This window comes from Canis lupus, chromosome 20 (genome assembly GCF_011100685.1).
Source record: "Canis lupus familiaris isolate Mischka breed German Shepherd chromosome 20, alternate assembly UU_Cfam_GSD_1.0, whole genome shotgun sequence".
Lineage (NCBI taxonomy): Eukaryota > Metazoa > Chordata > Mammalia > Carnivora > Canidae > Canis > Canis lupus.
Window position 1 is genome coordinate 18,771,916 of NC_049241.1, and position 27,143 is coordinate 18,799,058.

General features: G+C 39.7%; 1 protein-coding gene across 1 annotated transcript in view; it reads left to right on the forward strand.

The window, feature by feature from the left end:
* Positions 1-27,143, forward strand: part of PDZRN3 (PDZ domain containing ring finger 3) — a 237,565-nt gene that overhangs the window by 21,658 nt on the left and 188,764 nt on the right. The window lies entirely within an intron of this gene.

The window sequence follows — 27,143 nt, forward strand, 5'->3', positions numbered from 1 at the left end:
ATGTTTGGTCGGGGAGGGAAGCCTAAGCTGGTGGATGGTTGGACAGGAGAACTCTCCCGTTGTGTGGGACTATATAGAGCGCTGATTGCCTTGGTGTTAAGTTTTTGTTTATATTAAATATAGAGAAGCCAGATTATGAGTGGCATGTTCACAATTTGGCTGTCTTCCTGCGGCCTTGCATCGGTTTAGTATGCTTCAGTTATAGCTTTGTGTGAAAGCCATCGGAGAGTTGTATGTTAGTTAGAACCAGATGAGCAACCCCTGTTGTGCAAATTGTGTCGATGTTCACGTTGGTTACCAGGGTAAAATTGTGTCGGCCCGGAGGCTTGCTCATGTCCCTCCTGGCTTGCAGCATGCAGTTATTGCCGTGAGAGTGGTGGTCTCTCTTCTGGGTTTGTCTGATGTCAGGTGTACAAGGGGATTGTTCAAGGATGTGCAGGCCAAGCTCAAGAGTCAGGATAGTTACTCACACCATCCCCAACTTCATTTTCAGTTGTTCGTGGAGCATTTTAAGCCTTTGCAGAGTGGGTTTATGGATTTGCTCTGGCGGGGATGGACTGGGCTAGATCTCTCACCCCACCGTCCAGTGCACTGGAATAGGGTCACATGGTGTCTTAGGATGCTCCAGGTTGCTGAAAGGGAACCTTTTGTTGCCTCCTTGTATGGACTTTTGGTGCAAATTTGGGCACAAATGACTATTTCTTGCTGGTGTTTTTTGACCGTTTTGATTGCTCTTTTAACGGGGAAATACATGGACTAAGTTTTTGGGTCTCATATGAGGAAGAAATTAGTTAGGAGAGTCCAAGATAATATGTTGAATCCCACCAGGAGGTCACCATGGGCCATGGCCATAACACAGCACATTAAATGGGAAACCGGAAAAACAGCCCTGATGCCGCCAGTGCTTGTTCTGAACACGTTGCCGGAGCGTCTGTATTTCTTGAGCGTTTTTATGGTCTGTTTCAAAACCTTGGACTGAGTGGGAACTCTGACTATGAGATAAGCCATGAGCGAAGCTCACATAACCCGCTGGAGTTTGGCTGCATGTGTCTCCTGGAGCAGGGAGCCTGGGGAAGACAGAGATCAGAGTCTCGCCTTTCCATTCTTTTTTGGATGAATTCCTCAATGTGAGAGAAGCAGCACACTGCAGGATCACTTCTGTCCTCAGGAAAACATACAGTTAAACCTCACAAGGAAAACAAATGGAACATGTTAGGGTATAAGAGTCACTTTTCTGAGGGAGCAGGTACATTGTGGTAACTTACATATTAAAAGGATACTTGATTTTGTTTTAAGGACATTATTCATATTTTTACATCCCCATTGACTTTTTGAAGGGTTCTTAAACTTTGGAGCTCTTTTTACTGCCTGTCTTAGGGTCAATCTTTGTGCTTCCCAGGTCAGGGGAGTAGATTTTCCCTAACAGGAATTTGCTTGGGCAAGAGCACTTTCTCAAGAGCTCAAAGGCATACTTACTGTCTTTTTTTTTTTTTTTTTTTTTTTTTTTTTTTTAAAGAGAATACATTTTCTGAGGCTATTGTTCAGAAAGATAAGTACAGCTTCCGTTGCCAAGGGTTTGGTGGAACAGCCAGTTTCTCTAAGTAATGGAATTTCATTGCTCTTATGTTTTGCAAATGAGAAATCTACAGCTGGGCAGGATTTTCTCTTGGCAGAGGGGGGATCTGTATTTGAAATATTGAGGACAGTTTCTGGTAAGTCACATTCCCCTTTTGGACAGTATGTAAAATATTAATCATGTCCCAGTGTTGAGATAGAAAAGAAGGATGATCACAATAGAGCAACAATATATGTGTCATTGCAATTGACACACTGTGGCCTTCTCAGTTAAATCCTGATCTCTTTTGACAGGATACAGTGATTCCCATGACTGAAAAATATATACCCTGGTTCACCTCATCTCTGTCGGAGTTTATTACCAGGCATGAATTTGATTATTTTAAGTATGCCTGTGTTTCATCACAAAGGAGAGTCAGGCCCTTGCTAGTTTTCCGCCCTATTTCTTCCTTTTCAGGGGAGTGGGCACATTACCACCAGACCTTCACCATAAGAACCTTAATTCTTGGAGAAGGGTGGCTTTTATATTCAGTCCACGGAGACTTACTGAGTCTGGTTCTCACAGCAGAGGAACTTCAACAATTCCGCTGCTCCTACTCCTGTGTGTCCCCTGAGACCAGAGCAGTAGTCCCCATCTGTCTCAGAGCCAGGCCCACTCTCTCCTTTTTCTATAACAAATATTTTTCAGTGCCCCCAATCCTGTCATGAAATGAAATTTATAAACAATATTTAGATTCATATACACCGAATTGTATGATCTCTGTATGCTGTAATAGAAAAATAAAAGGAAGATAATTGATAATAAAATACATGTATCAGGATGTGAATGCATGGGCACAGCCACACTGGAAGACCCCATGATGCTACCAGATGCTGGCGCCTCCTCGTAGACTCCACATGAGGAACCAGCTGTCAAGGCTGCCAGAGCAGGAGGGTGGTGCTGGGGGCTCAGGCGCCGGGAGCACTGGCGCCATCTGTGATTGGATTTTCTGCAGTGGGGAACAGATTGTGGTTAAGTTTTGGCACAACACAGTATAGTCGTCTTGTGGTTTGCACACTTCTGTGTGTGTGAGTGCGTATGAACTTTTAAAAATGTGCTAAAATATACATACCATAAAATTTAACCATTTTTAATTATACCTTTCTGTGGCATTAAGTACGTTCATACTGTCGTGCAGCCATCACCACCATCCATCTCCAGAACTTTTCCGTCTTCCCACTGTGGAACTGTGCCCATTAAACACAATCTCCCTCCCTCTACCCTCAGCTCCTGGCAGCCACCATTCTGTTTCTGTGCATTTGACTACTCTAGATACTCCATGTAAGCCGAATACAGTATTTCTGTTTCTGGTTCATTTCATCTAGCATGATTCATCCTCTAGGTTCATCCATATTGCAAGAATTGTATTGTAATATGGTTCATCCATATTGCTTCCTTTTTAGGGCTAAATACTATTCCACCGGGTGTAGAGATGCATATACCACATTTTGTTTATATCTCCATCCATTGACGGGCACTTGGTTTACTTCCACCTTTTGGCTGTTGTAAATAATGCTGCTATGAACAAGGGTATACAATCTGTGTGTGTTTAAACTGAAAAAGAAGAACCCTTAGTGTTAAATGTGAAGCGTTGTTAGGGTCTCCCCTCAAGTAATTATAAAATGTTTGTTATTTTACCTTTACAAATGTCTGGCCAGCTATGTGGAAGTTGCACTAGAAGCATAATAATTGTGCATTGCATGGGACTCTGCATTGTAGGACTTCTAGCACCCCTGGTCCCCACTCCAATCATCGTGCCAGTGAGTGCCCCCACAGATTTCCAGCACTACCTCAGGGAGTGATAGGGGTACCAGGGAGAATCGCTGGATCAGAGATTTATCTTATTTATTTATTTCTTATTTATTTTATCTTATTTATCTTATTCCCAAATGTTATGATGTAAGGTGAGTTGCTCAAGAGCAGAGTTGTCAACATTCCCCCCAGCCTGACTGCTTGGATTCCCTGTCTGGAGGCTCTCAAAGGTCCTATAAGAAAGCCTTGAGCTTAAAAAAAAAAAAAAAAAAAAAGAGCCTTGAGCTGTCCTGGGCTAGAAATCTCAGGCCCCCTCCAAACAAGTGTCCTCTCTGCCCACATGGTTGCAGCTTTGGAGTGTGGCTGATCCAGGAGCCCATGCTATCTTTTGACACTTCCTGTCCCCATCTGCCCTGGATCGGGACAAACGGTTGTGCCCACCCTGCTTCGCATCTGACACTGAGATACAGCAACTTCCAACTCCGAGTTATTCCGTATTTGCTTCTGATTATTTTTGTTTTCTCCCTGTACTTAGTAATGAGCTGCCCCAGGCCCTTTTCATAACTTCTGATCTCACCTTTGATTGTATATACTCAGCTTCTATTGAGAAAACTAAATTTAATTTCTCCATAGTACTTTTTGTAATCATTCTAAACCATCAATACCCCAGCGGTTTTAGTTTTTCTCTTCAGAGCCCAGCCTGCTTTCTGAAGACGGTGCAATGCTATTATACCTCAATACCACCAGGTTTCTTAAAGGAACAATGCTTTTGTACTTTGCAATAGTTTGAAACCTTTGGAAAAATTCTTACCCCTGCCCCCTGAGTATGCATTAACCAATGTAAACAGGTTTCATCACAAATATAATGCTTTTTTTTTCCTGTAACCTCTAGAGTCTACTCTGGGCCAATCCCATTCTACCCAATTCTACTGTAAGTGATTTAGAAGAGAAACCAAAAGGTGAAAAATTACATATGGTTGATATTACCCTCAAAAATCCCTTCAGGATGTTCCATGTGGGGAACATACATCTCTCCTTAAGTCTACCCAGCTGGTTTCCCCAGCATTGGAGCATCTCACTATTCCCTCAGTTGACTGCCATATGAGGCATTTGACTTGTTATTGCAAATACCTCATTGGGTGAAATGCTTATGCCAAGAAAAGCACAGAAAAACCAAAGTCTACTAAGAAACTAGCAAATTCACTTGGAGGCATGTGTGATCAATATTTTAGTTTCTTTCCCGATTCAATTTTTTTTAATATGTATTTTTTTTTTTTTTTAGCTACATGGCTGGCATAGCAGGCACATGACCATGTGATGTAACTTCCCTGGAACTCTTAAACATTTATAGAGGCCATCCACATTTATATATAATTTTTGCTGGTTTTTAGGCATCTTAAATTGGAGAACTGAGCTCATGCCTGTGTTGTACAAGTCTTCCATTTGGTAATAAATGCGCTTCTGTAACAGTTGCTGGGTTAAATGCAGTGTCCCGTTGTACTTGGAGAGGGCAGATGGGATTGAGTGTAGTGAAGGTGGTGGGAGGTTGCCAAGAACCATTATTTTGTACAGTCTTCTGTAAAAAGTGTTCTTGGGAGCATCAGGATTTGAAGACCCAACATTGTGGTCACAGAGGATTTGAAACCTCAGTGGCTTTTGTGTAAACCAGTTACTGCTTTGTTTGCTGTAGGTTTAGTTAGTCTGTCACTGCTAAGAAGCCTGGGTTACAGGACTGACAAGAAAGATTTAGCAGTACCCTCCCTTCCAGAGCCAGACTTTGATAGAAGAAAATGAGGTTTCACCATTTGTTACTGTTAGAAGATAATGTTCTGAGACCAACAAAAGTTTCAGAATGGCCTGTGAATTCACTTGATGAAGTATTTATTTAGAAGAAGAAACTTACTGTCTTTTATTAAGATTCTTGTTTATCCTATCAACTTTTTAAGGAAAGATTTTATTTATTTGAGAGAGAGAGAGAGAGCATGCGTGCGCGTGCGTGCGTGAGCATGAGCAGGGGGAGGGGCAGAGGGAGAAGCAGATTCCCTGCTGTGCAGGAATCCCAATTTGAGACTTGGTCTCAGGCCCCTGGTATTTGACCTGAGCTAAAGGCACTTAACCCACTGAGCCACCCAGGCACCCCTATCCTATGAACTTTTATCTTGACATAGTTTCAGACCTATATAAATGAATTCCTGTATCATCTTTATCCAGATTCCCCCAAATACTCACATCTATTACATTTACTTGAATCCTTTTTGCTCTCTACTCTTACTTCCTAAATATATCTCTGTGTGTGTGTTATTTATTTATTAGCAGTAAGACATTCTCTTACATAACTGCAGCACAGTTATCTAAATCAAGAAATTAGCACTGGTGGGGCTCTATTGTCTAATCTACCAAATTTATTCAGATTTCACTGATAATCCCTATGATGTCCATTACAGTGAAACAAAATCCGAGATACCAGGTTTTTATTTAGTTATATTTCTTTAGTATCTCTTACTGGAAAGCAGTCCCTCAGTTTTTTGTCTTGCATGTTACTCATATTAGAGTACAAGCTGGGTCTTTTGTGGTATTTCTCTCAATTTGGATTTGTTTGTTGCTCATGAGTATGGATTTAGGTTGTACATTTTTAGGTACCACAGAAGTGATAGTGTGTCTTCCTCAGAACATCCTGTTGGGAGTCACATGGTGTCAATTTGTCTCTTTATTGGTGACGTTAATTTGGACTTGATTCAAGTATATCTGCCAGACTTCTCCACTATCAAGTTACTATTTTCGCCTTTATCTTGTATCATATGGGTGGATATTTTGAGGCCACCTGAATATCCTGTTGCTCCTCAAACTGGAATACACTGGTTTTAGCATCCATTTATGGTTTTTACTTGAATCGATTATTATTAGGATGGTTGGCAAATAGTGATTTTCTAACTGCATTCCTTCTGTTTGTTAGCTTTTCACTATAAGAAGGGGTATTCTTTTCTTCCTATTTTTACGTACCTTTTTATCTACATCCATCCACGCATTATCCGTATATCCATCTCAGTATGGACTCATTGATTCTTATAATTTGATGGTCACGTTGGCTAGTTTTGGCTAGATGGAGCTCTTTGAAAGATGATACCTCTATCCTTTTGACATGCTCCCATCATTTTTTGAGCACTTTCTGTCACCACTGAATGTTTCTGGTTTATTCTGTGCTTTTCTTGCCCCAATTCTGGATTCAGCTACTTTTCTAAGTAGCTCTGGCTCCATTTAGCGAGGAATGGTGTTTTTAAACAATGATATGGGTGCTAGGCTGATCATTATGATTGTGGCTTCATTGCTTCTTTTTTGATTAGTCAATTTTTTGAGGGAGCCCACATGCATGAGTACTCAAGCTGGGGAAAGGGCAAAGGGAGAAAGAGAGAGAGAATCTCAAGGAGACTTCCTGCAGAGTGCATGGTCCAGCACAAAGGTTGATCTCACATCCTGGAGATCATGACCTGAGCTGAAACCAAGAGTCAGATGCTTAACCACCTGAGCCACCCAGGTGCCCTAGGTTTCATTGCTTCTAGGTACTCTCTGTAGATAGGGCTAGAAAATGTAAAAATGCACGTATAAACACACAGTATCATCATCAACATTAATACTCCTCCATCTATTTCTCTATTCATCCTTCTATGTATATTTGAAAACTATACCTTTATCGATATCTCTAGTTTCATTCCAAGTCTGCATGGGTAATTTTATTCTTCCTCTTTTTTTTTTTTTTAAAGATTTTATTTATTTATTCATGAGAGACCCAGAGAGAGAGAGATGCAGAGACACAGGCAGAGGGAGAAGCAGGCCCCGCAGAGGGAGAAGCAGGCCCCACGCAGGGAGCCCGATGCGGGACTCGATCCCGGGTCCCCAGGATCATGCCCTGGGTCGAAGGCAGCGCTAAACCACTGAGCCACCTGGGCTGCCCTTATTCTCCTCTTTAAGTGTTTGTAATTCTTAGTAAGAGTCCCTTTTGAATTAGTGATGAATGCATTCTTCCTTGGAATCAAATCTCTGATCTTTGCTTTGATGTTATCAGTGAATTAAAAATTGTTGATGGAAATTGTTTAAAATATTTCTGTATTTGGTTTGATCTTGGAGAAAAAATATACTCTTAACTAGATGATTTGGTAATATGTTTTTCTTTTAGGGGTAAGAAAGGCTAGTATTTCTAGTATTTGTAACTTTATACACAAAAGTTACTACTGCTAAACAGCCATAGGTAGGCACTACCTATTTCTGGGCAGTGTTAGAAATAAATACATGAAGTAATCCTACTGTCTTCTGCAGTGACTGATGCCCATTGACCATGTTCAGCAGAGGAAAGAATACTGGGGCAGTTATTTTCTTAGAAGTGAAACCTATTCATGTCAATTTGAAATCTCTAGCTCTTGTGTCATTTATCTAAATAATCTGTTTTGATGAAAGAGACTTGGTAAATCCAACCTATGTTTAAAAGACTCTTTTTTACCTGCAAAAATAAGCTGGTTTTAGGAACCAGCTATTAGTAATGGACTCCAACTCTTCATTTCCAGAGACAGAGATTAGAGTTTTACTTTATATACCAATTTTGATAGATTGACAGTGTTAAGCTCTGGATTATGATGTGGAAAGGTTCTGAGGTCATGCATGGATGGGGTGGAGATGAGTGTGGTGGTCATTTTTTTTTTTTTTTTTAGATTTTAAGTAATCTCCACACCCAATGTGGGGCTTGAACTTAGAACCCCAAGATCAAGAGTTGCATGCTCTACTCACTAAGCCACATAGGAGTCCATGAGTGTGGTCATTTAATGATTGTTGCTCTCAGTGCAGAGAAGAGAGAGGTGACATCCTGGTTGGGGATTTGCTAAGATGGACCCACCTAGGGGATGTGTTTGGAATGACTGTATTATCATTTGGAAGTCATGACTCTGATTTCATTGGCATAGAACTTACTCAATTATCATGTATCAGTCAACCTTCATGGTCTTCACACGTGAAAGAAAGCAAACACCTTCATACATTTGTTTTGTCTTTTCCCCCCCCTTCTCTTGACCCTCTGTTTAACCATTTTCATCTTACCCTGTATTACAGCAATGGAAGATCCTGGCGGAATGATGTAATGTTCCTCTAAGGTGCAGCTGATTTCTTGAGTACTGGAAAGTACACATTGAGGTGGAAAAAGCTCTGAAATTTAGATCAAGACACCCAACATTTCTACCCAGTTACTTACTCTGTGCTCTTGGTACCCTCAGTTCTGAGTCTCAATTTCTTCATCTCTAAAATAGGAAGAGCATTACTGTCTCCCTTGACCTGTCATACTGTGTAGGTGGATCAAGGAGATAATATATAGGTCAAAGAATGTTTGCTATTAAGTACTATGTGAAGAATTGGGCCTTTTTTTTTAATTGAAATTTTAGCATCTGACACAAGAATTTAATACCAAAGCTAAGTATAGAAATCAGCAAAAATAATTTTTTGCGATCTGTTTTCCTCTTGTTATGTGTTTTAGCAGGAATGTAGTGCTCCTGTTAGGATTACTGAAAAAACTGACCTATTTCAGGGAGTCATCCTCTCCAGAATAACAGTGTGACCAATTAAAAGCAAAAACACTGTTTTTAATCCCTGCCTTAAAAAAAAAAAAAAAAAAAAAAACTGTATTCAGAGTTTCTAATGACTATTCTGATGTTTGTTAAAGTGTTGTGGTTATTGTCCTATTATTTTGCTATTAAAATTAGCTTTTATTTTTTTAAATAAAGGATTTTATTTATTTATTCATGAGAGACACACAGAAGCAGAGACATAGGCAGAGGGAGAAGCAGGCTCCTGGTGAGGAGCCTGAGGTGGAACTTGATCCCAGGACCCTGGGATCATGTCCTGAGCTAAAAGCAGACACTCAACCACTGAGCCACCCAGGCATCCCTAAAACTAGCTTAAAAAACAAAAACAAAAACAAAAACAAAACCCAACTAGGTTTTCAGTGAACATCTTTGTAACAGACATCACTGCACACCAGCCAGATAAACATACAGATGAAGAATGGGACATGTGGCATGACGCAATTTGTGTATTTTAAAGGCATTTATATATATTAGTCTTTTCATAGGAAAAATATTCTGAACTAATAAACATTTTATAGTTATTATAGTAATTTTGTGGAGTGGGATTATGGGCAGTAACTTTGGATTTCTGAAGTCACATTTCTGTAATGTTGGAGTTCTCCAAAGTAGTATTTTTATAGTTCTAAAAAAAAAAGCAAAGATGAAAAATGTGATGAGTTAGAAGTTTCTTCTTAGTTTTAAATGTTATAGGCTGACTCCTGCTTGTATGTTTCCTTTAAAATATTAGTTGAAATTCTCTGGGCACCTGGATGGCTCAGTCAGTTGAGTATCTAACTCTTGATTTCAGTTCAGGTCATGATCTCAGGGTCATGAGATGGAGCCCTGCCTCAGGCTCCATCTCCGGCTCAATGGGAAGTCTGCTTGAGATTCTCTCTCCCTCTGCCCATCATTCCCCTTCAGGTTCTTTTGTTCTCTCTCTCTCTCCAATATAAATAAATCTTTAAACATAGAACATTAACGACATTCTCATTCCTGAAAGCTCATTGCACACTGCCTTTAGTGTGGAGATATGTGATCAGCTAGCTTCATGTTCAAACTCTGGAATCAGGGCATTGGATGCTCCTCTTTGGCAGAGCCGCTCCCTCCCTTTCTCAGCTCACATTGGCACTGTATTCTCTGGGAGTTCTGGCTCCACAGAACTTTTAAATCTATCCTCATGGTCATCTCTTAATAGAAAGATTTAATTAGATCATCCACAAAGCATTTTAAAGTCAAGAATAAATCGGAAGTGACTGGTGTCCCCATTAAATATTCTGAATAAAGATTAGGTCAAAAAAGTAAATTTTTCGTAATTTCCCGAGGACAACAAAACAAAACCACAAACCTCTGACAACACAGATAAGATACATTTTAGGGGTTCCTGAGTGGCTCAGTCATTTGAGTGTCTGACTCTTGATTTCAGCTTAGGTCATGATCTTGTGGTCATGAAATCAAGTCCCTTGTAGGTCTCTATACTCAGTGGGGAGTCTGCTTGAAATTCTCTTTGTTCCTCTCCCCCTGCCCCTCCCCACCATGCATGCTTTCTCTTTCTTTCTCAAATAAATCTTTTTAAAAAGGTGCATTTTATTCATTCATCATCTTTACACATGACAGCTAGACACCTTTAAGTAGGGGGGTTTTGAGAACAATTTTATTAAAAATTAATTTTTTTGTCTTTCTGTCTCGATAAGGCAAGATGAGCTTAGATGTACTTTTAATGAATTTGGAAGGTATGTTGGGATAGTTGGACTTCATGATAAACTGAAGCATATGGAATTTGCTTCCTGAGAGAGGTGCTGGGGAGACCCTTCAAAATAGCAGATTGGCATCATTTTGGAAATAAAAACTAACCACAGTGCCTATCAATTTGGGTGCTGTGAACAGGAGGAGAGAGTGTTGAATTAGAAGTTGTCAGTGCAAATTGCAAATGGGAAGATTTGGGGCGAATTGGCAGCTGCAAGCACTGATCTGCCATTATGCCACTTTCACTGGGGACTCTGAATACCCCAGGGTGGGAAGCTGCAGCAGCACAGCTTCCTCTAATGATGATTAATGGTCCCCAGGAGCCTCATACCTCACAGGGGGGGAGAGCAGCTGGTATGGAGCTCTTCTGCCTCTGCCACACTGAGTGCCACACAGCACCAAGGAGACCTTTGCCTTTTACCCTATCTTTGTTTGGTTAGCCATTTGAACTCCAAAGAGTGTGTCCCACCCCTTTTCTCCTGAGGGTGGCACTCCCTGCTGCCTTTTTGGCTTTCTGATTCTCTTAATTTCTCTCTTTCATCACTTCCTCGGTTTTTTTTTTTTTTTTTTTTTTTTTTGCTGGTCCTAGCGAGTCATTTGACAGTTCTCTGGGGTCAGGAAAACTGAAAGCCTAAGAGTGTTGGTTTCACAACTGCTCTTCCACCTCCCAAAAGAGATATTCCAGTCCATTTTAAAAGGTGCTCAATACATATATTTTTTGTTTTCAACATTTGGAGAAATTGGGAAGAGCATCAATTTTGGCAATCTCTAATCAAAGAGGACAGTTTTCATTCTTTTCAAGGAATGATTGTTGATATGAAGTGTTGTGTTTCCAGACACAATAATTTGAGAATTCACTTAGACCTCCTGTCCAAAAAATTACTAGGTGTTTATTTAAAAATTTGGGAGGAAGATGATTATATAAAGTGATCTGTGGTTGTGGCTTATTATATAAATCTTCATGTTGTGTGAGTTCTTAGGATAATAGAAGAGAAACCACTGGCTGGCTATGTTTAATTTTTAGATGTGCATTGAGTTCCCTCTAATAGATCAGGATCCATAGAGAGTTAAAATGTGGTCCCTGGGTCTAGGATGTTTACTTGTAAGACTAGTGTATAGAGCAAGATGACTGACAATGGGTTATAAGAAAGCTGGCCTGTGTATTGAGTGGCTAGGCGTCACAGGGTTTGGAATCAGACCAGATTTTGAATTCTAGTTCAACCATTTGCTACTGTTAGCCTTAAAAATAAACCTGCTAGTCATTTTTCCAGCAAAAGATGGGTTTATCCCAGAATAATAGAGAATTAGAATCCAGGGCAAGCAAGCTATGACAAAACTATAGGCAAGACCAAAAAACAAGAGAGGAACATCATTTTATGGAAAAGAAGGAGGAAGTTGAGAGAGGTTGTTTTGAACTAGAGTCTGTTAGCGGGGATCAAGAATTCAGGGTGATGATGGTTTCTCACTGGCTGAGTTGCAGTGGTAGTTGATTTCTTGTAGGAGTTAGAACATAAATATTTCCTTATTGGGATTCTTCTTGTAGAGTTCTGTAATTGACAATTCTTCCTGTAACTGATACTGAATTGTACAGCTCTCCCTACCAGCCTCTCTTTCTAGCATCTCAAGTGCACTTCAGTGAGGTTTCCCTTTATTAATTTTCACACTATCCTCTTGACCTTGAGCAAGCTTGTTATCATTCCAGAACACTGCTTTTTTTCATGTAGGCACTGTTACATATATTATAACGTTGGTGTAATAAGGATAATAATGCATGTGCCTAAAAACTGTAAATTTGGCCCCAGAATAAAGAGTCACCAGGTGGTTAGCTTTGCTGGATTGTTTCCCGTAGTTCTATAGAGGCTGGCCTGGAGGGGCCTTGCAGCGAGACCATGCTTTGATGATGGTTCTGTGGCATAGTTTCGTGAACCTGAAATTGCAATTGTGAGTAGATCATTTTAATTTGTTTTAGAGTTCCTTTTAAAATTAGTGACCCTTGGAATCTGGATTGAGAAAGAGCTGTCACTTCCTAAGGCCATATAAATCACACTAATTGATCAATCAAAAATAATTCTTAATTTACATCATAGTGTGAACAACATGGTAATTCATTGCATATGTGCTGACTTAAGTGTTCTAAAAATATGGTTAAACAATTGCGTGTTTAAAATCAGCTATTTTTAAAATGCCAGAGCAGAAAAGATTTCCATTTTTATATTGACTCATGAAGAATATTAGGATTTTCTTAAAATTGTGAAGAGTTTGACTTCATCTACCCTTAAGATTACAAGTTGCATTTAATTCCTTTTTACATCTAGAAACTAATGCAATATACCAATATAGAAAAATTGAAAAATGCTATCAAATGTAAAGATGAAACTAGAAACCCTTACTGATGTAAGCATCATCTTGACGAAAAAAAAAAAAAAAAAGAACAGATACAACTGCCTGTGTGTTGGGATCTGATGGCACATGTGTAAATTGCATATGGAGCACACATTTATTCCTTGTTTTAAAGTCTAAAGTGAAATGGGAGGAGCTCAAATAAAATAGGATTAAGTATGATTTTGTTATAGCATTGTGAATGGATTTCTAATACTTTGTATCATTCTTGGAACTGAGAGAGCAATGCTTATAAGAACCTTGGGTGAGTAAGTATTAGTGTGTGATGATTACTTGGAATAGAATTGCTGGTGATAAAGGAATGATAGAGGAGCAGGAATCGATCAAGAAAAAAGTATTCCATCATATTTTTATTATAGGGCTTAAGGGAGAAACATTGTAATTTTCTTCGGGAATTAAAAGGTAACTTTGAAAGCTGGGAAGAACTACTTTTTTCTATCCTTCTAAAGAACTAGTAGTAATGGTAACAAAGCTGGTAATATTTTAAATTTCTCCATTTGGCTGTCCTGATCAGCATCTTGGTATCTGGAGAACTAATTCCCTTTGGTGTCTGAACCAGCAGAGAGAAAGTGATCACATTGAGGAAGGACATTAAATGCTAAGTTTGATGGAATTATTTTCAGAGAAATGTTGTCTTAACCTCAGCGTTTGGGTTTTAATGAAGTTCTAAACAGTGCTTTAACTTATATTACTTGCCAGAATAATAGAAGTCCTTTAATTTACTGCATTTTGACAAATAAGATTTTTTAGATTGCTTAAAGAGCTTATACAATAATAGGTTTTACATATATGTATCTGTATGACTGTCTGAGTATATGAATCTGGGTGAATGTGTATGCCTGAATACATAAGTACTTCCTTAACTTCACATGAGTAACTCATGAGATTTTGCTTTTATTTTGTATGAATCACTCACTGGAGACCCAAGACCGATTAAATGGGGTTCTAAGCTTTTTTTTTTTTTTTTTTTTTTTTTTTTTTTTTTTTTTTTAATATAGTCCCTGTTTAGTAAAAGAAATGAAAGGGGAATCCATTGGGCAGATGGTATTATGTAAAGTAGAAGCAAGGAAATCTTTGTTTTGACAAGGTGACTTAATTATCTATAAAGTATATTCATAGGTAAATGCAGGTTTCTTTTCCTGGTATACTTAGTCTTATAAGAGAAATGCAGAGAGTCTCCTCTGCTAAACTCATTAGATTTAATAGAACATAGAGGGGATTATACTAATTCAGAGAGAAGAGGACAAGAAAGGAAGTTGCTATTTCTTTTGAAATCTTTCCCTTTCCCCTTTGGTTTGTTTGAAAGTTAAGTACATGTAAGTGTCCGTTCATTTTTGCCCCTATTAGAACATTAAAGACATTCAGTATGAGCTGTTTGTAGCCTTTTGTTATAGTTGATCCTACTTCTAAATGAACTTTTAAAAAGTAAAAGAGAGATTTAAAGAAAGACAAATCTGGTAAGCTTCCTTGCATTCTGAATCCATTTATTCCATTTGAGATTAAGATTATGCATGAGAGAAATACAAGACAGAGAGTATAAAAACAATGTCCTATTATTTTCCTAAAGCATTAAACTTTTATAAAAATATGCAAGACAGGAAATTAGTCCTTGTGATACACCATGAGCAGGAGAGAGAATCTACCCTTATCTGCAGAAAATCAGAGTGATGGATGATCAGTTAAGCCTGTTTAGCATTTCATACTGATCAGCAAACTGAAACAAGTGTTTCTCAAACTTTAGTCATCTACCACCTGCTCGGTTTGTACCATCTATGCACCACCTGTTTTTGTTAAATACTTAACATTTTTCTGAAAGCAATGTACTTTTGTGCAACTTAAATTTATTTTATTTTTTTTTTTTTTTTTTTTTTTTTTTTAAAGATTTTATTTATTTATTCATGATAGTCACAGAGAGAGAGAGAGGCAGAGAGACACAGGCAGAGGGAGAAGCAGGCTCCATGCACCGGGAGCCTGATGTGGGATTCGATCCCGGGTCTCCAGGATCGCGCCCTGGGCCAAAGGCAGGCGCCAAACCGCTGCGCCACCCAGGGATCCCCTTAAATTTATTTTAAAGGGAACTGTGTCGTGATTGTGGAAAGTCATTTTCATGTGCTGTAAAGAGAAAGATAGCAATAAAAATAATGAAAGGTAGAGTGGGTAAATTTCAGCTTGTACTGGCTAATCACAGATCCTGAGCCTTGCTTTCTTTTTAGGGCAAAATTAATCTATGGGATTCCTAAGGATTATGACTAGGAGCAAGCACCAGGAAGGATTTGGGGTGCTGGTCTCATTGCCGTCTTCATGTGGGTCATGGTTAATGAGCATACTCATGCTGTGAAAATGCATCAGGATTTTCACTTCAGATGTACTCTCTTTCTGTGTGTATGTTACATCTAGACAGTTTTATTTCTAAAAATGGTACAAAAATTTAGGCCCCAAATGAATCTGTCCCTAGATGGAATCACATTGGTTGGAGATTGACAACGGAATGATTTGCTCATAATGTCAGTCAAGGTCTTTGAATAGCATAGTCCCAAGAACTACCTACAGTAATGTCACCTTCTAATAACTTCATCTTACGTAGGCAGCCATGATTCAGTCTGAGCTAACTGCTTTGTGTAGCTACTTAAGTTTGTTTGGTTGAGGAATGAGGAGCTTTTAGAGACTAGATTCCACTACAGACAATAATACCATCGTTGTTAAAGAATTTCAAAGGCAAAAAGGTAAATATTAGTGTCAAAGGCCACAAACCAAGGAATCTGCTTTTGATAAACTTTTTTTTTGTATTTATGCATTTTTTAAAAACTATGCTATCATCATGCATTCCATTTCTAGCTCTTTGGAGTGTGCACATTTGTCGATTGCTGCAACCCAAACATAGATACAAGAACTGTTCAAGTTATGGAACGAATAAGTCATGGGGATAAAAAGGACAACGTGGGAGGGGCGCCTAAGTGGCTCAGTCAGTTAAGCATCTGACTCTTGGTTTCAGCTCAGGTCATGATCTCAGAGTGGCGAGATCGAGCCCTGCATCAGGCTCCATGCTCAGAATGGAATGTGCTTGGGGTTCTCTCTCTCCCACTGCCCTTTCCCTTTGCTCGTTTGTGTATTCTCTCTCTCAAATAAATCTTTAGGAAAAGAAAAGGTACAGCATACGAAATATAATCAGTGGTATTGTAATAGGGTTGTGTGGTGACAAATGGCAGCTACACTTACGATTAGCACAGCATAATATATAGACTTGTTAGAGAATCACCAAGTTATACACCTGCAACTAATGAAACATTGTGTGTCACCTGTAATTCAGTTTTTAAAAATGCTGAAACAGCCCCTTGTGCTGGACTGCTCTTCAAAGAGAGACAGTGATAAGTATGCTTTATTTTTATACAAGCCAATGTAGCACTCACAAATGCCAGTGGGTCCTGGTGCATATGTACAAAAATTGAAGAAGTGTTGATGAGAGATATTTATCCTTATTGCACACAGCAGTCTGGTATTTCTATTTTATTTTCTTATTTAATGCTCTTTGCCACCCACTAAGTTGATTTCATGACTCACTAGGAGGCAGTGGCCAGCAGTTTTTAAAAGCATTCTGCATGGGAGGACAGAGCTGTGCCTTCTGTGTTGACAGCAGATGTCTTTTTCTGATATTATACCCTGGAATCTGTCATATTTGCTGATGGCATGTCTAAGTCCCAGCCTCTTGCAAAAGAATAGGATCAAGTATGATATTAGGATATATGGCTGTAGTTGCAAAAATAAGCCCCATTACCTGTCAACTTTCCACTGAGGATCTTCGTGCCTGAGGCAAAGTTCACAGGCTTTGCATGTCACCAGCAGATGGATGGCATTAGTTAGTGGTCACTTGGGTTATGATGGACTTAACCACAAAGGGACCTAAGTCCAGCCTTAGAAGCCTAACTTGTTTTCTCGTAGTGGAGCTTTGGTGTGCCGGGTAATTTCTTCTCTCATTGAGGACATTTGTATCTGTCTGATGTTTGATGTGGCTGCTTTGTGTGGCATATGTTATCATTGCCTTCCAGAGTCTATGGACAAGTTTGTAAGTTGTACCTAGATAGGCTTCTGAATCCAACATGTGTTTGACACTACTGGTGAGGTGTCCCTGTGAGATTTGTAGTTCATTAGGAAATGACCGAGGAGGGTCCTGTGTATGAATATAAGCTCCTGAGAGCAGGGACACATTGATCAAGCTATGTATTTGCAGTGCTCTTAGAACCGAGCACTGTGCCTGGTGCAGAGTATTCGATAAGTAAATATCTATTGTCTGACTTGGAAATAGATTTTGAAGTCACATGATTAACTTCTGAGCGTAAAATCATAGGAAGTCTAACATTAGAAGCATTAGAGGCAGGTGACAGTATGTCATGAGGTCTTGGGGGCATTTGATACTTTGACAACATCTCCTGCAGACAGGTGGAATCTGCCAGCTGTCCATACAGGAATAGCAGTGGCTTAAAATAGGCCTCACTCCCAGTGCTGGGTGGGATTTAGGAGTAGAGAGTTCTTTATTTGGAAGCAAGGGAGTAAATTGGCCTGTTAGGAGAAATGAGAAAGCCCTATTTTTGCTCTTTCTTTAAGAAAAAAACAGATAAGGGACGCCTGGGTGGCTCAGCAGTTAAGCATCTGCCTTCAGCCCAGGGTGTGATCCTGGAGTCCCAGGATCCAGTCCCACGTCAGGCTCCCTGCATGGAGCCTGCTTCTCCCTCTGCCTGTGACTCTGCCTCCCTCTCTCTCCCTCTTTCTCTTTCTTTCTTTGTCTCTCATGGATAAATATATAAATAAATAAAGTCTTTAAAAAATATATATAAGGTGGTACCATAAGAAAATAAAGGGCTCAATTTTTGATACACCATTAGGTTTTATAAACTAAGGTTAATTAAAAAGTCTGCTAATTTATGAATTCCAATTTTTATGTTTTAAGTAAACATATTTCTTAGTCATGTTTAGCAATAAGATTTAGGGAACTGTGTCATCTCTAGTTACTTGACTTTTGGGGGGTATAGAGGATTTGTGTTTCGTTTTGTTTAGCAGTTGTATGTTTTGCTTACGAAGCTGCAGGCTTTGCTATCATGTTTAGAAAATATGTGACCCTGGTCACCTTTGTCTTCTGTCTCATTGACATTGGTCTTCCTATAGGATCCTGTTTTAACACTGTAAAATTGATAGCAACTTGCACTAAGTTCTGGAAAATGCCTCTACTCACTTCCATTTCAGGTCTGCCATTTTCTTAGAAGTTTAGTCACTATTGTTGGAATGGAATTTTCATACATGTTCCAGGAAATCCTTTGCCATTAAACCAACTTGTCAGTGAAGCATTAAACCCCATTGGAACTTTCTGACGAGGGCGTCTCTGGAGGGGAATGTACATGGAGCATTGAGGAAGGGCCTTGGAACAGTCTTCACTGCTCCTTACCCTCAGTCCACCCCAGGAAGGATCTGATGAGGGAGGCGTTGTTTGAAGCTTGTCAGAGTAAATAGATGTATCCTACCTTTCTCCTGTGACCTTTCTTTTGGAACATTTGAGATTTTGTGTTCTCTGCTGAAGTAGCAAGAAAAGGGTGACAAGCTGAAAACAGATGAATGTCCTCATAGAATGACTAACAAGCTAAGAACAGTGTAAGTGTCCATGTAAATGAAGACATCAGATAGAAGTATCTTAATAGACATTTCCTGCTGTGCTTCCCCAATAACATTTGCTAACGGAAACTTTAAAATGTGAATTCCTATGCTTTGGAATGCTGAGACCAATACGATGGAGCAATTGCCTTAATTTTTCCTTTAAACACTTGAGCCAAGAAAAGAAGCTAAACTTGTGCAGAGTCGGGTGTTGGCTTCTATGTTTATGTACCAGCCTGCTTGAACCTGAAACGTTACCTCTCGAAGGTGGAAGCAGCCTCACGTTCAGAGTTTACTTTGAAAAAAAATAACGTTTTGGTGAAGATTTCATAAGGAGGAGATCAAACAGGGACAGAGCAGTTTCTCTTTTCTTTTGGGATGGGGGAATGGCGAATTCATCCAAATGGACTTTTTTAAAAGTAAGCGATGTCTGTTACGGAAATTGAAAGGTTAGTGGCAAGCTTTATGTATACTGAGCCACTTTGGTTGATATTTGGTGATTCTGAATGCATTTCACCTAATATTTTGCTTAGCTTGATTACTCAAGTGAGAATGCACAATATTAGAAATAGAATGCAGTATAATGTTAGTATTTCCTTTGGAGGAATTGCCACGAAACATTGTGGTTTAAGGACATCCCATAAGTAATGCTTAGAATCTAAACTAGAAGAACTGCCGAGGGATCAAAATAAATGTTTCAAGGAACTTTAAGAAAGCAAAAGCTAGGTGGTATTATTAGTAATAATTTTTCTGTTTTCTTCTAAATTAGTTTACATTTATTTTCATACACACACACCCCATTAAATAGAGCATCCAGTTAAGAAATGAAACTAACTTTTTCTAGAAATGTAGTCATTGAGCAAAGCATGTTAAGCGCTCAAGTTCAGCTCAGGGTGGGAGGGGTCTGTGAGAAAACATTACCCTCTTTCTTGGGAGGAAGTGGTTCTTTTTTCTCTTATTTCCCCTCCTATTTCATGTTAACTCCATGGCACCCCAAGTTCACTAGTGATCACGGAAGATGCTCCTGTAACAGGGATGCTAGATTATGCTTGTTAAGAATTGAAACAAATTCTCTGATTATAAATGGCCTTTTTTTTTTTTTTTTTTTATTTCCTTCTTTTTTACCCCCTCATTCACTGCACCAGACAGAGGGAATGTCCTGGCCATGTCAGAGAGAGAAAAGAACTGCCATGGAATTGGAAGTGAAAACATAAAGCTAATTGTTGATGGTTTAATGTTACAGACCACCAACGAGACAGGGCCAGAACTTGAGGTCTGTTAGATCTTGAGGGAGACAGAAATGCCATTTTGATTTAATTTAAGAGTCCTAAAAGTGGTGGTCGACACATTGCTAAATGTGCCTGGCTTCTGGAGATTGGAAAGAAGTTATTTTGTTCATGACATTGGGGTCAGCTGTATGTTTAAGAAGCCGGTCATGGGATTCTCATGATCAAAGCCTGACATGAAACCGTTCATTCCATCATAAGCTAATGAGATACTTACTGCCTGAGCCAGCCACCTGGGATGCAGATACCACTGGTGACCCAGTAAAGGACTGTGGTTTAGGTGAGTCCAGCCCTTGAGGCCACCTTATTCTATTTTACTTGTAGCATTATCTCCCTCCCTTTGCTTAAATTTTGTTTTGAGTCGGAAATGCTTCTGGCTGACTGGGGTCCTTTGCAGACCATAACTGGTGGGTCATGTGGGGAGAGATGGGCGGGAAGTGCTGAACATCACTGGGGAGCTACTTTGGGATGTCCAGGTGAATGACCACATATGTGCCCACGTTTTGAGAAGGCCTGGTTACCAGCACTGAGAAAATTGCTGGCTTGAGGCTGTTGTAGTTGTGTGGTTAATCACTTATTATGTGGTCTACACAGATGTTCCTGTAGAAGTATTTACTTCCCTAAAACCCATCCACAATCACAATATTGAGCAGCAGCATACAGAGTGGATAAGAGTAATCTAGCGGGCAGCCCGGGTGGCTCAGCGGTTTGGCGCCTGCCTTCAGCCCATGGCCTGATCCTGGAGACCGGGGATCGAGTCCAGCGTCAGGCTCCCCGCATGGAGCCTGCTTCTCCCTCTGCCTGTGTCTCTGCCTGTCTCTCTCTTTCTCTGTCATGAATAAATAAATAAAATCTTAAAAAAAAAAAAAAAAAGTAAACTAGCTGCATGGGTTTGAATCCCAGCTCTAATACTATTAGCTGTGTAGCCTTCGGCAAGTTCTCTTGACCTTTATTTTCTTGTCTGACAAATGAGGATGATGGCATCTATTTCAGAAGTTAGGTGTGTGGGTTAAATGAGTGAATATGTCTCAAGGTTTTAGAAGCTCTTAGAAGCATTCTTAGCACAGGGCAAGTACTCAGTGACGTTACCATTATGTCATTCTTACTGGTAATTTCCATTTGTTGAGCACCCGTTGTGTTTCAGCAAGTGAACTTGATTATCTTGATGAATTTTGTGTCATTTGTGCAGTCCTGCAATAGCAGGTGATCTTGTTCCTGTTTTACAGCAGATACCACTGAGACTCAGCTAAGTGCCTCATATGAGGTTTCACAGCTGGCAGGTGAGAACTGTAGGATCCAAGTCCCCATCTTGCTCTGTCACATTTCTGTCCAATCAGACCCCATGCCAGTGGAAACATGTTTAAACCTCACTAAGTGAAAAGCATATTTTAAAAAAAGCATATACATATATATGCATATCACATATATATTCTGTATTAATGTTATATATAAAATGTATTTTGTTTAAAAAGCTATTTTAGTGTATGTCTGGGGATAATGGAAATTTGTATACAAGTTGTCACCAGTGGCCTATCATGGTGGGTGGAAGGGGGTGGATTCTGAGACCTTTTTATTATAATATTTAGTTCTCTTTCTTTAATAGAAAAAAACTTTTATTGAACCCACCAGCACCCAGATTGTAAAGTTATGTGCAGTTGCCCAAATCATTAAAACAATGAAATTTTAAAATGGAAAATACAGTTTTCTTCCACCTTCTTTTCCTTTCCTCCTGTTTTTTGAGATAAGCAGTGTTTCAGTCTGGCACAGATCTTTCCACAGCCTTCTGCATAATTATGCAAAAATAGAAATGTACACACACATATGGGGTGTTAGATTTTTCTTTTCTTTTTTAGATCATTGTCCTTATACCAGTGGAATCCTACTGTACTCGTGTTTTATTTAAACTTTAACAGTAAAAAAAAAAAAACTTTAACAGTATGTCATGTACATACCACCTATAGATTAAAGTCCTTGGTTTTAATAAATGCATGCAATTTCCAAATATGAATATAATCCCAGTTTATTCTATGACACATGTATTGATATAACATTCAATTACTTTATAATTTTTTCATCTACAAACAATTCTGTAATAATGTCCCTATACGTATTTCTTTTGATTCTCGGGCTTGGACTCCCAACAATTGTGTATACTATACATTCATATAATTTTTGCAATTTTATTTTCTACAATGAGCAGATACTTCTTTATAATCAGAAATAAAATTTCAAGTAAAATATATAGAACTAGATTTTCACACATTCACACCCACGCACAGGCATACTGCACCAACTCCAAAGCCAGTGTGAAAGACTTCTCTTCCAAAAGCAGAGTCACATTTATTCAAAGAGTAATGTCACATTGTTGAGTGTTCATCATTGGGTTTCTGTGGTAAAAGAAGATACGTAAGGACATATGGTCATGGCACGGAGAGTGTTTTTGTTTTAAAATTGGGGGAAATTGGCAAACATACTAAGCAAACCATCAGTTCTCTTTGCCTACTCAGCTGATTGTAAGAAAGCCACACACACACACACACACACACACACACACATTCTTTGTATGAAGAAAAATCCCAAAGTTACATTGCTTCTAGTTTTGTAAGGGCTGTTCTATATATGGGAGTATGTTTGCACCTTGAAGATCTGTGCTTAGTTTAAACCTCCTCCTCCAGAATTCCTCCTCCCTTCCCTCCCCAAAAAGGGCATTTACTGAAATATAACCAGTTGCTGGTTGCTTCTGGGGTGTTATGTGGAAGTTGTTAACTGGATATTATGAAGGCGGCTGTATTGTAGTTGAGAATTAGTTTGATGTAAACTTCATTGTTATGCAGCAAGATATAATTTAAGCCAGTCTCTGGAAAAATAACAATTATAGAAGATAGTCACTTATGGAGAATTACCAAACCACAGATATGATATATGAGAAGGTCCATATGCATTTTTTTGGTAGTCAGGCTGAAGTCAAGATGAAATAAAAGCCCTATTTTGAGACTTCGGTTGGATGTCAAACTATTGCCTCATAGGTGAAATGGCCACAGAAAAGGCCTTGGTGTTACTTGAGAAACTAAACCTCTCAGCTGGCATCCAGCACAGCCTTTTCTTTGTGTTGAATTCCCCTCTGTGGGGAATAGTGACGTCACAGGCTCCTTGTGAGTAGGTGGTGAGCAAGACATAGGGCAAAGAGGAATGGCAAAGGCTCTCAGCTTAGGAGGAGGAGGAGCTAAATGCTCTAATTCAGCCAGCATGCTGTGTGTGAGCTGATTGCACCAAAGGAACAGGACTGTGTTAGCTCCCATCTCAGTGATTGTGGTTCTGGGGAGACAGACCCCTCCATAAGGATCTGATGAGAGTTTTGGATCTCCTTGCCAAAAAATGCATATTCTCATATTCTCTCATTCCTTCCTTCTCCCATGTGTGTGCTCACACAATTTCACAGGACTCAGGCCCCTTGGAACCCATCCATGAACCTGTAAAGAATTTTTAAGTTTGCAGAGTCTTAGACAAAGCTCTGAAAATCATTATTTTCCCCTCAGTCAATACCAACTCGGTCCTAGCATAGGCTTTCCATTTTCAAACAGTATAAATGAACATCCAGAGGAACGCTTTACAGAATGTAGACTTTGAAGGTATGAGGTGCCAAATAACATGGAAACCAATAGATGGTGATTTATGGGGACAGGTAGGACCTTCATTTCTTGGAATATGTTCATGGGGAGTCCTTGCTTCTCCAATGGCGTTTGAAACTTGTAACTTTTTCTGTGAAAGTCTAAGGAAGCATAGTGACTATAAATATGCACCCCCCACCCCCACCTGCAAACTTATTCCATACCTAATAGCATAGACCCCATGGAACAAACACTCTACCTATCGTTTAGGGTTGTTGGGATCACAGTAATAGTTTTAAACCACCAGGAGCTCCAAGAACAGTGATAGCAGTGATTTATAAAATAACCTCTGAGTTGCTCTCTGATTATAGTCAGATCGTCAATGGCAGGCTTCTCTTCTCTTGGAGTGACACACTCTCATGCAGGGGCAATTTTCAGCATGCCTCCTTCAGAAAGGCAGGTTCTGCACTTTAGACTTTGTCATTTACAGATTTGGGCAAGTTCTCAATACCTGTTTACCTTCATTTTCTCATCTGAGAAATGAAAGTAATGGTAGTACATTTAAAAATAAGCTTGCCGGCGTCAGTAAATGGAGAAAAAAAAAAAAACAAAAACATGAGGTGTCTGCATAGGCCTTGGCACATCTAAAGTACTGAACAGCTGGAAGTTTGAATTAATGAGTATTTATTATTATCTAGTGGCAGTCATTTATTGGTCTCTGACCCCACAGAGTGAGGCCTTCCAAATTCAGTGTTCCTTGGAAGATTTCTGTCTTTGGATATGACTCACTCACGTATTACAAAGTTAATATTCAAAATCCTGGGGCAAGGGCTGGCCAAGAAGAACTGGGTTTAACCATGTAGCTCTTTCTGTGTACCAACCAAGATCCCATGAAATTGTTTGACACCATTCATGAATGAAGAAAGAATTCTGTAGCAGAATCTTTTCCAGTTCACTCACCAAAGTATTATTGTGCCTCATATCCAAGCATAAGGAGCAGGAAATCGTGGCGGGGGGCAGGGGGTGGCAGGCAGGTTCCTCATCAGTCGCCAAAGCAAACTTAGATTCTTGGCTGCTGTTAATTTATCTTTTAAATAACGGGGGAAATCCTCTGGATCAGTAATGAATTGACAGAATTTAAACACTTCACACATCTCTCTCTCTCTCTCTCTCTCTGTAAGCTTTTTTTTTTTTTTTAACTTGTTCTTACTCCCTTTTACCTACATATTTCTTCCAAAATGAATCTTAAATTTCTTTGTCTTGTATGAAATGAGAATAATAGCAGTAACTAAAGCCACATTATAGTAGTCATCGAGGACTATCTCATACAAGATCCCCGAAATAAACATGGCACACCTAACGTAGGGTAAATCAGAAGTAACTTAAAGGATTATTTTCAAGGATCTGAGAAGAGTGTAGGGTAGGAGTTGGCAGATTTCTCTGTAGAGAGGCAAATTATAAATATTTTCAGCTTTGGGGGGGCCACATGGCCTCTGTTTCAGTTACTTTTGCTGTTCTAGCATAGAGAGCAGCCACAGACATCACATACATGAATAGGTGTGGCTTCCAATAAAACTTTATTAACCAAAACAGGCTTTGGGTAGGATCTGGCTCCTGGGCCCTGGTTCGTTGACCCCCTGGTGTAGGGGGAACATAGAAGTGGGCATCCTGTGCTAGGAGCACTGCTGTGACCTAGTTTGGCTGGCAGGGCAGGAAGGAGCTCCCAGAATCTAGAAGGAAGGAGCACTGTGGAGAGGGCTGCCCAGATAGGAGCTGTTGTTCCTGAAAGGACACTGCTGTCAAGAGATCACCCCACAACAAGGGGCAAATACCAGGCCTCATTTGTCCTCCCTCCCTCGCTTCACTTCTGGTGTGCCCTGTTGACTTAAGCTAGCAGAGCAGAGGGAACACATGACCCTATTCTGTAGAGTGTCCTCCCTGGGATCAAAGAAGCAGGGTGGGAAAAAAGGAAGCTGTCTGACCTGAGAAGCTAATGAGCCTGGATTCCCCCAGTTCCAAGGGGGGGGGGGGGGGGAGGCTCTGTAAACATTTTTTTCCTGTTGTTGTGTATTAATCTTAGTCAGCATAAACATCTACGTGTCTGATTACATGTAGGGATTCTTTCAGTTTACAGTCAGAAGAGTAAATGAATCAAGGGAACAGGAATAGCATTCTACAGAGACCCCTTTGATGCAGAAGTTAGTCATAATAATAGATTCAAATCCCTTGGGCCAGTCAGGTTCTTCTCCACATTGTTCTTTCTGTAAGGTTGCTTTCGGAAGGTCATTATGCTAAGCTCTCAACTGAGGTTTGAAAGCAGGGGGAAACCCTATATGCTCGAATGAATGAATGAATGAATGTTGACCTTTAATAGGATGAGTCATCAACCATGCATTAGTGAATGACTCCCTTTAAGGTAAGTACTGATTTAGTTCTGTCCCAAAACATCTCATCACACTGTGGATTGAAGTAAGGGCAGGAAAAGTGAATGTCTTTGATAACCTTGCAATTCACCCTAATAGAGGCCTTGAAAATAAGTATCATGGGGGAGTATGTGTTGTGCATGATCCTCACTTTTTAAAAATTCTTTATAATTCAGCTTCTTGATTCTTTCTTTAGAAATTCCACTTATCTCTTGGACTTTGGCTTCTTCATTTACAGCTCTCATAGCTATCACTAAATGCATAGTAACCCACACCAACAAGGTATCAGGTTTGTAAGGTCTCACTTTTGCAGGACATAGGATAGATAGGTATTGGTTTCTGTCAACACATGTAGTGAGTTGAATCAAGCAGAATTTTAAAAGGCTAAAGGTTGATGATTTCAACAGGCACTATTGGGAACTTGTGTTTGGTGCTGTTGCTTGTATTCTGACAAGCAAATGGTCTTGAAAAATAAATTTCTTAGTATTTGGTGGGGTCTTAGAATTCGAGTTGTATCACTCTGAAAACTTGTTTCCCAACACTTCTGTAGTTTGGGTCATGTATTTATTTTTACTTGCAGAAAAAGGTACATGAAAAGTTGCTGCTAAAATGTTATATCTGGGGATCCCTGGGTGGCTCGGTGGTTTGGCACTTGCCTTCGGCCCGGGGCGCGATCCTGGAGTCCCGGGATCAAGTCCTGCATCAGGCTCCCGGCATGGAGCCTGCTTTTCCTTCTGCCTGTGTCTCTGCCTCTCTCTCTCTCTCTATGTCTATCATGAGTAAATAAATAAAATCTTAAAAAAAAATAAAATGTTGTATCTGTGGCATCGATGCTTGGCACATTGCAGCCTGGAGAGGTTTCCAGTTGTCTTCGCTTGAGGATTGACAGTGAGGGCAACGCATAACTCAGGTCTTGAAAATGTTCAGCTTTGCTGATACTCCTTACTGTGGTAGGTGACTGTCCTTATATTACCAGCTTTAGTTTTGAATGGAGATGCTTCTAGCAGTGTTACTTTCTGAGGTTTGTTACCTGCATTATTTTTAATGTGCCTCAGCTTGGACTTGGTTCTCCAGTCTTT